The sequence below is a fragment of the Ambystoma mexicanum genome, chromosome 2q, assembly GCF_040938575.1.
Source record: "Ambystoma mexicanum isolate Mex_15411 chromosome 2q, UKY_AmexF1_1, whole genome shotgun sequence".
Classification (NCBI taxonomy): domain Eukaryota; kingdom Metazoa; phylum Chordata; class Amphibia; order Caudata; family Ambystomatidae; genus Ambystoma; species Ambystoma mexicanum.
Window position 1 is genome coordinate 400573989 of NC_090924.1, and position 14950 is coordinate 400588938.

Here is a 14950-nt window from a genome sequence, read left to right on the forward strand (position 1 = left end):
GGCAGCCCATCCACCATGGGCATGCACCCCAGCCAAGCCACCTGTCCGCTTGCACCACTGATCACCAACTCATGTCCCCCTGCACCCCCACCCCCCAGCAGTGTGGGGCACCTGCCCGCAGGCCCCCACTCATGTCCCCCTGCACCCCCACACCCCAGCAGTGCAGGGCACCTGCCAGCAGGCCCCCACTCATGTCCCACTCATGTCCCCCTGCACCCCCACCCCCCAGCAGTGCAGGGCACCTGCCAGCAGGCCCCCACTCATGTCCCCTTACACCCCCACCCCCCAGCAGTGCAGGGCACCTGCCAGCAGGCCCCCACTCATGTCCCCCTGAACCCCCACACCCCAGCAGTGCAGGGCGCCTGCCAGCAGGCCCCCAATCATGTCCCCCACAACATGTCATCACGATCCACAATCATGGGCCTAATGGCCACCCAAATCCTAACCCACGCCACACCAGTCGAAACACACAACCAAGTATTACATACACCCCACATTGAAATCCCCATCACATGAAACATCCCAAATGGCAAGTATGCACATCAATACATGTCCATCAGACACACACAATGGGTGCAAGTTAATGAGAAAACATGCATCGTGACATGCAGGAAACCAAGGAAAGCATACCACACAATGAAGTATCAAATAAAAATGTATTAGACACAAACGCAAGTGAATGAAATCACACAATAATGTAAATAATAAATAAAAAGCTGCATGTCCAAAATATGAAAAAGAAGATGTGTAAAACCAGAACAAAAATCAATCCAAAAGCAAATGGGTCCAAAGAGTCTGTCCGTCAAATCAAATCCAAAGTGAAAAAAAAGAAAAATCCATTGATCCATGGTTTAATAAAATGGCAAATGAAGTGAAATCCATTGTGGCACTATATACAAAGTACAAATCCAGGGTCAATGAGCCCAACCATTGAAAGGAAACCTACAAAAACCCTACATAATGAACAACTATATACGAAAATGTGGGGCATTGTCCAAGCGCCCCAAATGAAAAGAAAAACAAAAGGAAACCTAACACTATATAACTATTTACAATGGCAGCGGGCTAGTCCAACGGCTCACTTTCTGATTTCCCGGGCCAGGGCATCATCGAACTCCTGCTCGATGTCCTGGAGGCGTTCCTCTTCCATGGCCCTGAGGGTTCGCAGGGACGATGACATCTGGACCTCCAGGTCCCTGCAAATGGCCTCGAGGCTCTCGGCCCGCCTCAGGGCCCTATGCATGGAGTTCTCCGCCCTGACCATCGTGAGCCGTGCCTCTTCCGCCCGCTGCCGCTCCGCATCTATAGCATGGCCCAACCGCTGCAACACGGAAGACACTTCCCGTCCTGAGTCCTCCTGCCCTCTGGCCGATGCCTGCCCCTCCGATGTTGAAGGCCCCGAGCCATCATGGCTCCCACCTTGTTGCTGCTGCTGCTGTGCCTCTGCCTGTGCCCTGGCTCCTGCTGCTTGAACATCCTCATCCGGCTGGGGTGCAGTTGTTGATGTGGCCACCCCTGCTGGACGTCCGACTCCCAACTGTGGCAGGGATGTGTCCTCCACCAGCCTGGCCGCAGGGTCAGAGGCAGCTCCACAGGGCACCCAGGTAACACATGGGTGGGAAGATGGCACGGAGGACGACTGGCGCATAGGGGGTTCAGTTGGGGAGGGGGTCGGAACAAGGTCCAGAAAACGGAGGAATCCGGCCCTGGTGAGCTGTCCCAGTGGGTCAACGCGGTCAACGAGCCATGCGAGAAGACGTGCAGTCTCCTCATGAAAAGACTGCAGGTCAGCTCGCATGGCACGTTGACGCAACACCACCCCACCCAGGACAGGCTCAACCCGGTGCCGGATAGCCACATCCGCAGGGAGAGGAAGGCCAGTTGGTGTAAGCTGATCCCCTCCCTGAGAACGGGTCTAGACGTAGGTATCCCTGCTGGTGCAAGATGATGCAGTCACAGGATCGGGGACAGGATTACACACAGGCACCTCCGCGGCGGCCTGTGCTGCCTCCTGTCCCTGCACTGCACCACTAGCACCAGTGGAATCCCCACCTCCAGACCCCGTCTCTGTCCCTTGCACGGCCCCCTCCTCCACCAAACCTCCCACCAACCTGGATGACTCCGCGCCATCTTCCTCCGTCGGGCCCTGTGGGGTCTCAGCTGCCCCTTCGGCTGCCGAGGAGTCCAACTCCAACCTCCGCCTCTTGGACCTCCCCTCGGCAGCTGCGACCTGGGACGCAGCACCGGACTCCTCACTCCCCGACGAGATGATAACCTGGGAGGGGAGCTGGGCCTTGCGTCTCCGGCTGGCAGTGCGATCCCTGCCGCTGTGCTCCACAGCACCCTCTCCGCCCTCTTCATCAGTCGACCCTGCAGACAGGGAGCGATAGGACACAGCCATCAGGGCACTGTACAATGGACTCATACACACATGACAGTTGCACACGAGTCTCATTGTCAAACTTCAGACATGGCATCACAATCCCCAACACACATGTCATTTCAAATCACACACATGAGCCATTCCACAGCCATATCGCAACAGCCAGCACCATCCATACACATACAACAGCATGAGCAGGCAAAGGTGAGCCAGACATCACACGAGACACACAGGGAGTGCACTAGACATGCACACACGCCACCACACCTGCATGCATGTGTACACCTCCACCAAGTGTCGCAGTGATGAGATCGGCATCCATGTCACATCTGGCAATCAGTCTTCTACATATCAGTCTCACATGCATCCATGTTGCATGACAGTTGCACACTTGTCAGATACACATACATGCACATGTACACAGTGCAGATACATGCAGCTGGAACCAACATCCATGTGTGACACCACAACCTTGACAACTGACATACACAGTCATTCAAACATGTGTGCTCACACATCTGCATTTGGCCTGCATGCTTACCCACAAATACACCATCCATGTGTCTCACACATGAAGGGACTCGCATGTGTCAGCCTCACGGCCCTGTACATACACATCCATACATGGCCCTACAAAACCACATGTGCAACCTGCACACTACTGGCACACCACCACATGCACAGCTTCCAATCAGTATGCATGTACACTTATCGCTCGACTCCAGACGGGTCTGCCTCTCAAGGACCTGGACGTGGAGCGCTGGGCATACGTGTTCCAGGACCCTCATTTGGTCTTCCGACAGGTGGCCCCGGCGCCCCTTAGAAACCGCTACATTCAAGAGGCGCCGGGCCTTGTTGAGGGTCCTGGACCTGAAGTCCTCCCAGCGCTTCTTGACATGATGGAATTCGCGGACTGCCACCCCCTCCGCGATGATGGCAGTCACAATGATGGCAGTCACAATGTCATACTGCCCCAGGACTTGCTCCACCAGGACACCAACTTCGGTGGCAGTGAAGCTGGTGGCCCTCTGCCTCTCTGGCTGGGGGTTGCCAGTGCCGCTAGATGGTGTAGTGCTGGACATGGCAACCCCAGAGGCCGGAGTGGGTGGGCAACTGGGTCCTGGGGCTGGGCTGTGAAGCGATGGAATCCCAGTCAGGAGTCTTCGGTTCCAGCAGGGGTGGTCACAGAAACATCACCCCTGGCTGATGTGCAGGCAGCAAATGGCAGGGCACGTGGGCAGCAGGCAGGCAGCAGCAGATGGCAGGTGGGAGCGTGCTTGGGGCTCTGGGGGGGCAGTAATTCGGCCTTCTGGGCAGGAGCGTGGTCTTCCGTGTGTTTTCGCGTGGCCAGCTTGATACGGAGTGATTTGGCACGTGAAAATCTTGCACGTCAGCATGTAATTCGAGGAAAGACTCTTAGCGCGTGAGCACGTCAGCAATTTCATTGGACCAAAGACCCTTCACGTGTAAGCGCTTCTGTGACGTGAGGCGTGGGGGCGTGCGCGGGTGTTTCCCCCGTGATGTGGGCATAGTGGATTAGCGCGCGCGTGAAAAAAATGCACATCCCCGTGTGAATGCGTGTAATCCGAGGAAAGGGCCTACGCGCGTAAGTGATGTGACACGCGTGGGCGTTTCCCTCAGCATGGGTTAAAGTTGAGCGGGGCCAGCAGTTCGCTGTACGTGCCTTTCATGGAGATCGACGTGTATTGCTGCTTCCTATTGTTTCGCGCGCCATCACAACTTCACAGCTATCAAGGACGTATCTCTTCTTTTGGCGGGGGGATTGGCTACGCGTGTTTTTCTGCATCGCGCTAGTCAGACGGTGAGTTGCGCACGCTATTTTTCCCACTGCGGGTGCCCCTGTGTATCGCACCGTTTTTGATGTCATATTAGCCTGCGTGCCCCGCGCGTATGCGATTTTCATGTTACTGGGTGCCACCGCGTACTGCGGGAGGTTGATTCCACGCACGTAGGCTGCAGGGTTGCGTGCACGGTTTTCCAGAAGTTTTGGGGTGCCTGAGCATTGCGTGACCCGTCACTACATCACCGGGGTCACATACAGCCTTGCAGCCTTGCACTACTACATCTGTGCCATGGTTGGGAGACCATCAGCTGGGCGTACTCCTCGTGGCGGGCGTGGTCAGGGATGTGGCCGGGGTGACCAGGGAGTAGGGGGACTCTAGGGTGTCCAGGGCAGCCGCAGAGGGGGAAGAGGCAGGGGTGCGCCACTTGAGCGCGATGTCGTGCCATGTGTCGGTGCTGTCATGCCACCACCCCCTGTGGTTCCGGGAGATGCAGCTTCTGCATCTGGCACTGGCGCCCGTGAGACCCGGCAGTCCGTTCCATCGACTGCCACGGGCCCAAGGGTAGTGGTAGCTGCAGGTGCAGCTGTGGACACCGCCACCCAGGCTCAGGGTCTGCCAGCGCAGCCTGCGTTGGCACTGGAGGAGCCCTTGGAAGATTTCCAACAGGCCAGGAGGGAAACCGTAGGGGCACGCAGGGCTGCCCTGACCAAGACACGTGTCCCTGGGGCAGTTATGTCATCTGCTGCTGCCCCAAACAGCCGAGTGTTGGCAAGTGCAGGGGCAGATGCACCCAACAACACCCCGGTTGTGAGTCTGCCAACAAGGACAGTTGCGGTCAATGACCCTGCCACAGCGGATGTTGCTGCGTAGGGTCCATTAGAGGGCACCCAGCTGCCACTGACAGAAGTCAGGCCTTTGGTCGTCCCTCCACCTGCCACTCCCTTGGCTCAATCCACCGAACCCACTGGCCATACTGGTCAGGGCGGCAATAGCCTGCCAGGGTCTGAGCCACATTCCAAGAGGAGGAAGGTTGCACTTGCAGCACAGGCTGGGACCTCACACCAGCCACAACCTCCTGCACGTCGAGGAAGAAGCCTTTCTGCAACCAGGAACTGGACTTCCTCGTGGGCTACGTGCGGGGCCACAGTCGTGACATGCTAGTGGGTGCCAATAGTCAGACTACGGCTGCCCAACGTGATACCCACTGGAAGCATGTTACGGAAAATGTCAGTGCATTTGGCCATGAGGTGTGCACGGCGCAAGAGTGCAAAAAGCGTTGGAATGACATCAAACGCAGCGCTAAGGCTAAGCGTGCCTCTAATTACAACTTGACTCTGGTGACTGGCGGTGGGCCTGCACCAGAGGAGGAAGTCCTCACTCCGCATGAGTCACTTGTTGCGGAGTTCATACCATCTGAATCGGTCGAAGGAGTGGGAGAGATGCCGGACTTTGATGCCCAGTCCAGTGAGTGTTGATGCGTGTTTGTTGTGGACGTGTGTGTTTTACTTGTGGAATGTGTTGTGCATGATTGCCACTAAATGTGAGGTGTACATGGTTCGGATGTGCAAGTAATGCAATGCGTCCGTGATGCATGTCTGCTCTGCTGGATGGTGGACATGTGGAGCAGACGGGGACTGTCGGCATCAACACTATTGTATCCTACTCACATGCTGGTTACCAGGATGCCCCTCCGGTCCATGTCCCAGCTCACTGGCCCTTCTGCATGTAGCGTGGGGTGACCTTCCTCTCAGCCCAGGCACGATGTCATAGCATGACTGATGTGCATGTGTCCTCTGCCTGCATGCGGGTACTCCATGTAGGCATGCTCCCTTGCCCCTCCACCCCCCACTCTGCACCCCAATTCCACCTTTGCACTGGTCTGCTTCAATATTGCCGTTGGGTACTTCCCTGTTAATGCTTCCTGTGTACATGCTAACTTCCCGCAACCAATCTGCCAGACATATGCTGTCTGGTACAGCCTTAGTTCTTGATGCAGGGTATCTCACTTGTACTGTGCAGAGGTCAGATGCCCCGCAGGGACATGAGTGCCCATTCATGCTCCATGTGCATTGCACGCATGCCCCTATGTGTCCTTGACTGGATGATCACTGTAATACAAGTCCTGGATGACATACATTGCATGGCATTTCATCAGCCTTCCCATGTCTACTGTGGCTCAGCACTGCGTTGCACACATGTTTAGGGTCTGACAATCTGGCCTCAGCCTGTTTAATGGCCAATGACTCTGTCCAACTGGTGTAGTGTCCTCTTCACATGTGGGTGGCCTCCAGACGTTTCATCATGTGTCCTGCTTACTGTCCCATCATCATTTGCAGTGTTGTCACTTGACTCACATGAAGCTGTTGATGCTAGTCAACACTGTCTGTCAATACACAGGTCTATGGTCAGCCTTTTGATACCATGCTAGGCATTCCTGCTTTTGCACTTGGTTGGAGGGGTGCTTTGCTTGTAGATATGCTACCCATTGAATGCACATTGCACGTGATGCCTGAAGTTGACCTTGCACTGCCTTCACATTTTCTGACACACACCATGGAGTCCTTGTACATGTAGGTAGTGTGTAACATACATATTTGCTGCACTTGATAGACCCACTTCAATGCAGACTGCCACCTTTCAACAGGTCTGATCACAGAAGCAATTCCAAGTTGACCCAGCATGCATGCCAGGTTCTATTTTGTGTGTCACATGTCTGCCTGATGTTGTCGGTGTGTGTGTGTGTGTGTTGTGTGCTTCTGACATGTGTAGTGACCTTTTTTCTCTCTATTTTTCAGATGATGACGCAATGGAGCCGGAGGAAGGTGTTGTCATGCCAGGCACAGGGTTGGTATAACTACATCAACCCGGCACAAGTGGGGGTCGTGGGGTGGCAGGCCACGAAAACCCCCAAGTGCTACAGGCCATCTTGTCTCTGGCTGTCTATGAGTCCAGCCCTGATGACGACTCTGACGTCCATGTCGAGTTGGATGAGCATCAGGTCCATGTGTCAGGGGTGAGTGATTCTGATGTGGACACTCCTCTGTCTGCGACACCTGCACTGAGGGGTCAGACAGTCTTGGAACCTCCGCCCGTGGTGGATCAGAACGCAGGGTCACCCTCCACACCAGTCACTGATGTGCCTGGGACATCACGTCGACGGGGGCATGTAGTCGTGCAGCCGCGGGCCGTGCCAACACGACGAGGACAACCGGTCCTTGGGTCCCACAGGGGTCAAGCCCAGCAGCGCGGTCGCCGCGCGCAACCGCTGTATTCTGAGTGGGAGCAAGACATGACTGCCAATTCAGAACGGCAGGGGGCAGCAATGGAGAACATCGCTGAGAGCTTGGAGCGTGTGGCCCGATCCGTGATCCCCCTGCGAGGCAGGTGCTTCTCCAGCAGCAGGCGGCACGGTCCACGGCCCGCTCGCTCAGGCTGGGCATGGCGGCCTCAGACAGGGCATGCCAGGCTGAAATGTCATCTCTGCGTCAAGCAATTGCTGTTCATGCAGAGGCACACATGGAGGCCCTGAGGGAGGAGTATGTTTCCCTCAGATCCACTCTGGGTGTCCTTCTGATGTCCCAGAGGGAGCGTTCAGAGGAGAGGTTTGCACAGCTTGAGCGTACCATCTCGGCTGAGCTACAGGCTTGCCGGGAGGTGCAGCGGTTGTTAAGCCAGGCCTTGCAGGAGGAACTCCGTGTTACACGTGCTACCTTGCAAGAGGAAGCACGTGTATCAAGGGAGGTTCTGCATGCAGACCTACGTGTCATTGCCACACAGAACCAGGCTCACCCGTCCGGCAGACTTGCTGCCGACGAGGGGCAAGCTGCGGCTAGGCGTGGCCAGGCTACTGTGCAACGTCCTCCTTTCCAGGATGAGCCAGACTCGGACGACCATCTATCTCCCACATAGGTCGGGCTGTGCAGGCGTTGAGCCCATGGAGGTTTTTTTTGGCTCAGCATCATGGCATGTGGGTGTTGAGCAGCACCCTGTACCTCCCCCCTCCTGGGTGCCCCCCCGGGTCGTATGTGGCCATTTTTGATTTTTCTTTTAGTTTAGTTAGTTAAGTTTCTGTTTGATAGTTAGTTTAATTAGGTAAAGTAGGTTTTTTGTAGTTAGTGTAATTAGTTAATATAGTTTAAAATTGCTTGTTTATTGTGCTTTCATGTGACAGTGTGGTGCTTTGTGGCTTTTGAAAGCATCCACTGTCTGTTCCAGCTGGGCCCTTCAGGCTTGTCTTGTGTATTTGTTTGCTGCTTGGGGTCCTTGACTCACATATGCCACTCCTGCTTCCCTTATCCATGGGATCGCAAGGATGGTTCGGTGTAACAGCCTATTACACAAGGGCTTTGGACTGTCATATCTGTGGCATGTCTGATGCTGTGGAACTTGTGTTAACACCCCTAGTGGGGATGATTGGGGTGTTATTGACCACGGTCCTGCTTTTGCTAGATGGGGTTTTTCATGATTCATGTGTACATTCATTGCCATGCATTGTGTAGTATGTTTCTTATCTTTACTGTACATGTGCTTGTTGCAAGTCATGCCGTAGATAGTGTGTTCCACACTTTGGCTGTGAAAGACGGACTGTGGTGTGATTTCTGATGTACATCTCTGACATGGTCCAGTGATGTGATGCCTGAAGAGACACACACAGATGAATCTAATGCATTAATCATGTGTTTCATGCCCTTTCTGCAGGGGGATGAGCCTCCAGACCACCTTTGCCAGCAGACATGGGTCATTGGACGTCTGGAATCTGGACACGTTTGGTGGTGCCCACATGCACATGTGTGCGCAAGCAAAGTCACAGGGATTGTAATCATACATCCGAAAACTGCTGACGTGTTTCGAGGGAGTCCAGGCAAGGTGAGCAGCACAGGGGGGCCACAACACAGCAAACCTTCCACCAGGCCAGTTGCACATGCATGCTTAGTAGCAGCACTGAGGGTGAGCTTGGACGAATATTGGTGTTGAATAGCACAATACAGCTCAGATGTGTTGGTGTACTCATGGCTAGTTGATTGTAAGGTTGCCTAGGGCACCTGTAGGGGCAGTGGCACATTCCCTCCGGTCCACCATGGTCCATTGAGGCACTTGTATCACCCAAGTAGCGTTCTGAGACATGGAAAGAAGCAGCTGACAGGGACAGATGGCAAGGGACAGACTCGGGTGCAGTGCATTTCATTTCCATGTAGAATTTGAAACATGCACTGCCTACTTTATTTGGGTCATGGTGGAACACAACTTGTTTGGAAGTCATACCTTGCTATATGCGCCTGTCTGCTTACCCAGGGAACATTGCATGTTGTGTAATTCGTGACACATTGGTGTTCCACTTGCCACGCACCCACCGGCGCCTGACTTACTGCATTGACTGTGTATGAGCCATCACAAGGGTAAAGTTACATATGGGTATGAAGCATCCACACCAGATTGTCTGTTTGTAGAGTAGTTTGTTACTTTGGGGCATATTTGGTGGTGTGTTTGTGTGTTATGGGCACGCACAGATTTGTAACTGTGGCTCTCTTTGCAGCATTGAGGTGCTCCTGTTACCAGACCTGGGAGTGCGCAGGCAGGAGGCCAGCACTCACCCCAGAGATAAGTTTCTCTTTGACTTCCATTTCAGTGAATTGCTGCTATGTTTATGATGAACAAGTTTGGTATGATTGTGTATGTGTTAATGTGAGTACTACATTCTTGGCCATTCCCTACTTTCCTGTGTCAATCCTACTCCCCTCTCCTGCCCCTCATTCCAGTTATGCAGTGTGCCAACGCCTGTCCCGACTTCGTATACCTGACCCTCCTTCCCCACCGGGGTCTCAGAGGTCTGTGTGAGTTTGATCTTGCAGCCACCCAGACCACGGTGGGGGTGGTTGGTTCGTGCCACTCCTGCACCTGTACACGGGAGCAGTGACAGTACACATCCGTTTGTGGTGCCTCATTCTATGTTATGTACCACACATGGTACACATCCTGTTGTGAAATTGTTTTACTGTGCTACCTTGGTTGTTACGTCATTGTGGTAGTACTTGGCCTTTGTGAGGTACTGCTACTTCAAGTCATCTACTGGGGGCTGTTCTGGTTAGTTTTTCTGCCTGCAACCTTTTTGCTTGGCTTCTGTGTTGGTCTGCTTTGAGTTCTTTTGGATGTAGTGTTTTTGCAAATCAAGGTGGACTCTGAGGCAACTTTTTACACACAAGGTGGGAGCTGGTGACAAGGGGGAAGGGTGATCCTGTGACCAGGTAAAATTCAAGGATGTAGGCTCCATAACCCCGGTGCAGTTGTTCAGTGGGTCATGGTGATTTGTGAGGGAGGGGTGGTGCTTGGTTGGTGATAGTTGCCTTGCCCTGCAGTGTGATGGGCACCCTGACATTGTAATTATGGTATCCTATGTACATGATGTGTTCTGCTGATCAATGCCTGTTCATGTGTTGTGTTTACCTTTCATGTGTGAGGGATAGTTGTGGTTTGACATGCTGGGGTGTACACATGGTGAATGTTCACATGTGATGTGTAGAGGACACTGATGGTCACTTGATTGCACATACATATGTTGCACATACATATGTTGAGTGCATGTCCCTACTGACCCACACACTCGCACTATAATGCACTACATGTACAACCACCCTTCCATGTGCACGTGTACACTCTGTTTTCCTTCTGGTGCCCACTGTGTCCCTGCAGCACATGTCCTATGACCAAGTGGGGATCCTATACATGCCTAATTTGCTTTTTGATGTGGTTTGTCGCTTAGATGTGATGCTCGGGGTGTGCATCACACGCAATGGCTGTTAACTGTGCTGTGCACTGAGCAGTGTGTTGCAGGAGGTGGACACGGCACACAGAAGCAGCAGTGTTGATTTTTCAATGCACAATGTGCATGTAGACAGGCATTCATTGTTATGTTACAACTTCGACTTTTGGAATGCATTTGGGTATGACTTCCTTTGGGTGGGAGGTTGTTGCTCAGTCATTTCATCTGATTCCATGTCAGGCATCATTGTCTGATGCCAATTTACATTTTTCACGTGGCAATGTGTACCTTATTGGTACTGTGTTGGTGTATGGCTATTGCTTGCCATGTCATGTTGTGCTTTGGGAGGGTTTGAGTGACATACCAGTGATAGTCATGGCCTGTTTTGCAGGTGTGTGAGATTCACACCTTGCGTGTGTGCCTTTTGGTCACACAGGATTGCTTGTGTTTAAGTAGCTAGGGATGCACACAATGTGGCACTTCCATGGCAACAATCTCAGGGTGGTAAGGTTGTGACAGTTGACTGTCTCTTTGTCATCATCGATTGTCACCTGGTATGTGCCAGGCCTGTGTGCACTCCGCAGGGGTGGGAGTTTAGGTGAAAAATGTGTCCACAAGATGGGTCCGGGCATCCTCGCCAAGTGCTCTATCCCCACCCATAGGCAGCGCCTGTGCCTGTGGTTGGGGATGTGGGGGCACCACCATGTCCACCGGCATGCCCTGCCGTGTTGCAACATTGTGCAGGACACATGCTGCCACAATGATCCTGCACACTACTGGGGGTGCATAGAGTAGCTGCCCACCAGAGTGGTCAAGGGAGCGGAAGCGTGACTTGAGCACTCCAAATGTGCGCTCCAGGATGGCCCTGGTTGCAATATGGGCCGCGTTGTATCTTACCTGGGGTGGTGTGGTGGGGTTCCGAATTGGCGTCATCATGTGGTTGCTCAGAGGGTAGGCACTGTCCCCTGGAGAGGTGATAATGGTTGTTATTATTGGGGTTTGTGTATTTGTGTGTGTGTGTGTGACATGCATGCATGTGCAAGGGCATTTGTACTCACCTAGGAGCCATGTGTCGTCATGCTGCCCAGCTTCCAGGGCCCGGCTCAGGGCAGACATTCTGTATATGAAACTGTCATGGGTGGAGCCAGGGTAGTTTGCATGGGTGATGATTCCCTTTGCATCGCATACCACCTGTACATTTATGGAATGCCAGTGCTTGCGGTTTCGGTAGATGTGCTCAGTGGCCCTAGGTGGACGTAGGGCCACATGGGTGCAATCTATGGCACCGAGCACTTTGGGGAAGTGTGCCACCCTGTAAAAGTCCTGGACAACGGCCTGCCTTTCTGCGGGTGTTCTGGGCATTTATATGTGCCTGCGGACTGAGGGGCGTGCAGTCAGGATTGCCAACACCTGGTGTAGGCAGCGTGACTGCGTGGCCTGTGAGACCCCCCCACCCCCACTATGGCAGTAGTCTGCTGAAATGACCCAGTGGCCAAAACATGCAGGACATTGAACACCTTCCCCAAGGGGCTCAATGCTTGGGACCAAAGGGTGGGGGTTGTAAGGTCATCTTCCCATTCCCTGACCAGGTCTAGGATGATACGGGGTGGAAACCTATACCTGCCGTAGACCTGGTCGTCAGGCATCCCAAAAAGGCTTGTCCGTGGTGAAAAAATGCGTGCCCTGGCCATTCTCCTCCTCCTGCGGTGTCCCACGATCAGTGCTGTGACAAATGGGGCATTCATCGTAGCTGTATATACGTGTTTGTTTGCGCGCACTTTTATACTGTGCGCGGGGACGCTTCCGCCTGCCTTCGTGTGGCAGACGCATTCACGTCTGTGTGCGTCTTTTGCCGTGCGCGGGTTTCCCGTATTCGTATCCATGAATACGGGTTGTTCACGTGCGTGTGGGCGTTCCGTGTAGTTCCCTGCAGTACTTCCCCAGTTACGCCTTCTTTTTCACGCGTTATTCCCCATTCTGCTTGTTACGCCCACTGTTTCGCCTACTTTTGTTGTGTGCGCTGCGCTATGTGCGCATAGCGCACGCTGTTTGATGACGTGTGTGCCCGTGTGCGACATGCACCGATTTGGTGCACAACCAGTGGGAAACAAGCGCAGCGCCTTCCTTGAATCGCATGGGCGCACGTGCGCTTGCTTTCTCACGCTTGCGCCACCTTGCGCCTGCTTGCGTTGGGATTTTCGGCGCACATTTGTTCCATGAATTGGCCCCATTGTGTTTTTGATTCCTTTTCCTAATTCTACTGGGGTCTCCCCTGGGTTCAAACTGATACTTCTTAGCCTTTGTCTATTCAAAATACCAGTCTATCCTGCTCTTTGTAAGAGACCTTCCTTGATTTCTGCAAAGGTGGCTGTTCCTGGGAGATTCAATAATTGGCAGTATGTTTGTAACTCTCCTTTCAACAAAAGGTATAAATAACAAAAGCTTCAGATCCACTCCTCATCAGAATTGGATAGCTAACCCCTCAAAAGTTAGGAAGAAGTTCCCTAGGTCATCCCCCTCCTTGTAGGGTTGAAGAACTCCCTGTGGAATACTGGGCCACTCTTGGGTGGCAATCAGTCGTTCCAATCCAGATTGGAATCATGCCTCGGCTTGTATCTGGTGTGCCACCATTTGGGCCAATACGTCTTCTACTGATGTCATGGTGTCTTTTTGAGTTTCCTCCGAATCTGAACAAGAAAAGAATTTGGAGTCACCTTCGGTCTCTGTGCCCTATTCAATTTCAGTTAGGTTAGAAGGGTTTACACCCCCATTTCCCCTGCTAACCCAGTCAACTCTGAAGAAGTGGAAGGGGTTTTGAATGGGCAGAACCCCTTAAATAAACATAGGGCCCGATGGCAAATAAACGCTTTCAGTGTTCGGATATTCAGGAGTATTCGATCACTTTGCTTTAATTCACAGGTGGCAAGGGTAAGTGTGTCAAGTAAACACGGAGATTTGTAAACCAAGCCCTGACAATTAGCAGAGATTTGACAGTGAGCGGCAATCAAGGTTTTAACTTTAGAAACGTTACCCTCGAAGGTGGACTTTTATGATTGTTTCGTTTCCTGAGGGATGTTGGACCACCAGAAACATATGTATCCGTTTTATCCTTCTTGATCGCGGCTTCCCAACTTATAATGGTTGAGAGCATTCCACTTCTAAAACCATTTGGGAAGGCATCCGGAAGTAGACACAGACAAACGAGTAAAGTTTGGGCTATAAACCTTTATTAAAATCACGATGAGGTGGGGATAAGGCCTACCTTGCTCTATGCTAATGTGGGATTCCCTTCCTTTTCACAGTTGCACCACCAATGCTTCAGCTCAACAGTGGTAGCAGTCATATACTCTGGCAGTCTTTTCCAACAATCGTCTTGCTACTATTCACTTGTAGAAGTATCACAACCTGTTCAGTTTTGCCACAACTTGTACAATTCCTCTTTTCCTTATGGCTTTAGCCAACGCTTGCTTTTTCTCAACTTCAACACTTCACAGTTCATCAAATTCATTATAAATGCTTGCTTTCTTCAGTTTATCTAATTCACAGTTCCTTTTTATCAGGGAACATTTTCCTTTGCTTTCCATGCACATGGCATTCATTCATTCATCTCCAAAACAATGGAATGGCAAATTCCCAGTTCAATCGCCTGCTGGAAATTTGCACCCCTCTCATTCACTGTCAACTTGACTGCTATTATGGCCCTTCCGCGTGCTTTTCAATTGCTTTACAGTTCGGCATTCTTAAACCACTCTATTTATAAAGTTCATCAACTTTCACAACATTGTATGGATCCAGCAACTGTATTTTACCTTTATGAAGTAGCAATCACATTGCCTCTGCTTCCGCTCGCAAGTGTTCCGACCTTCCTTCAGCACGTAGCTGGCACCACAGCGTCCAGGAGTCACACAGCCTCACGTGACTCACCGGGGATGCTGTCTTCGGGTGCCCTTCTCCGCTGCGGTCGGTTCTTTGTGGCTGCTGCTCCAGGCTCGCCAGATCCCTCTT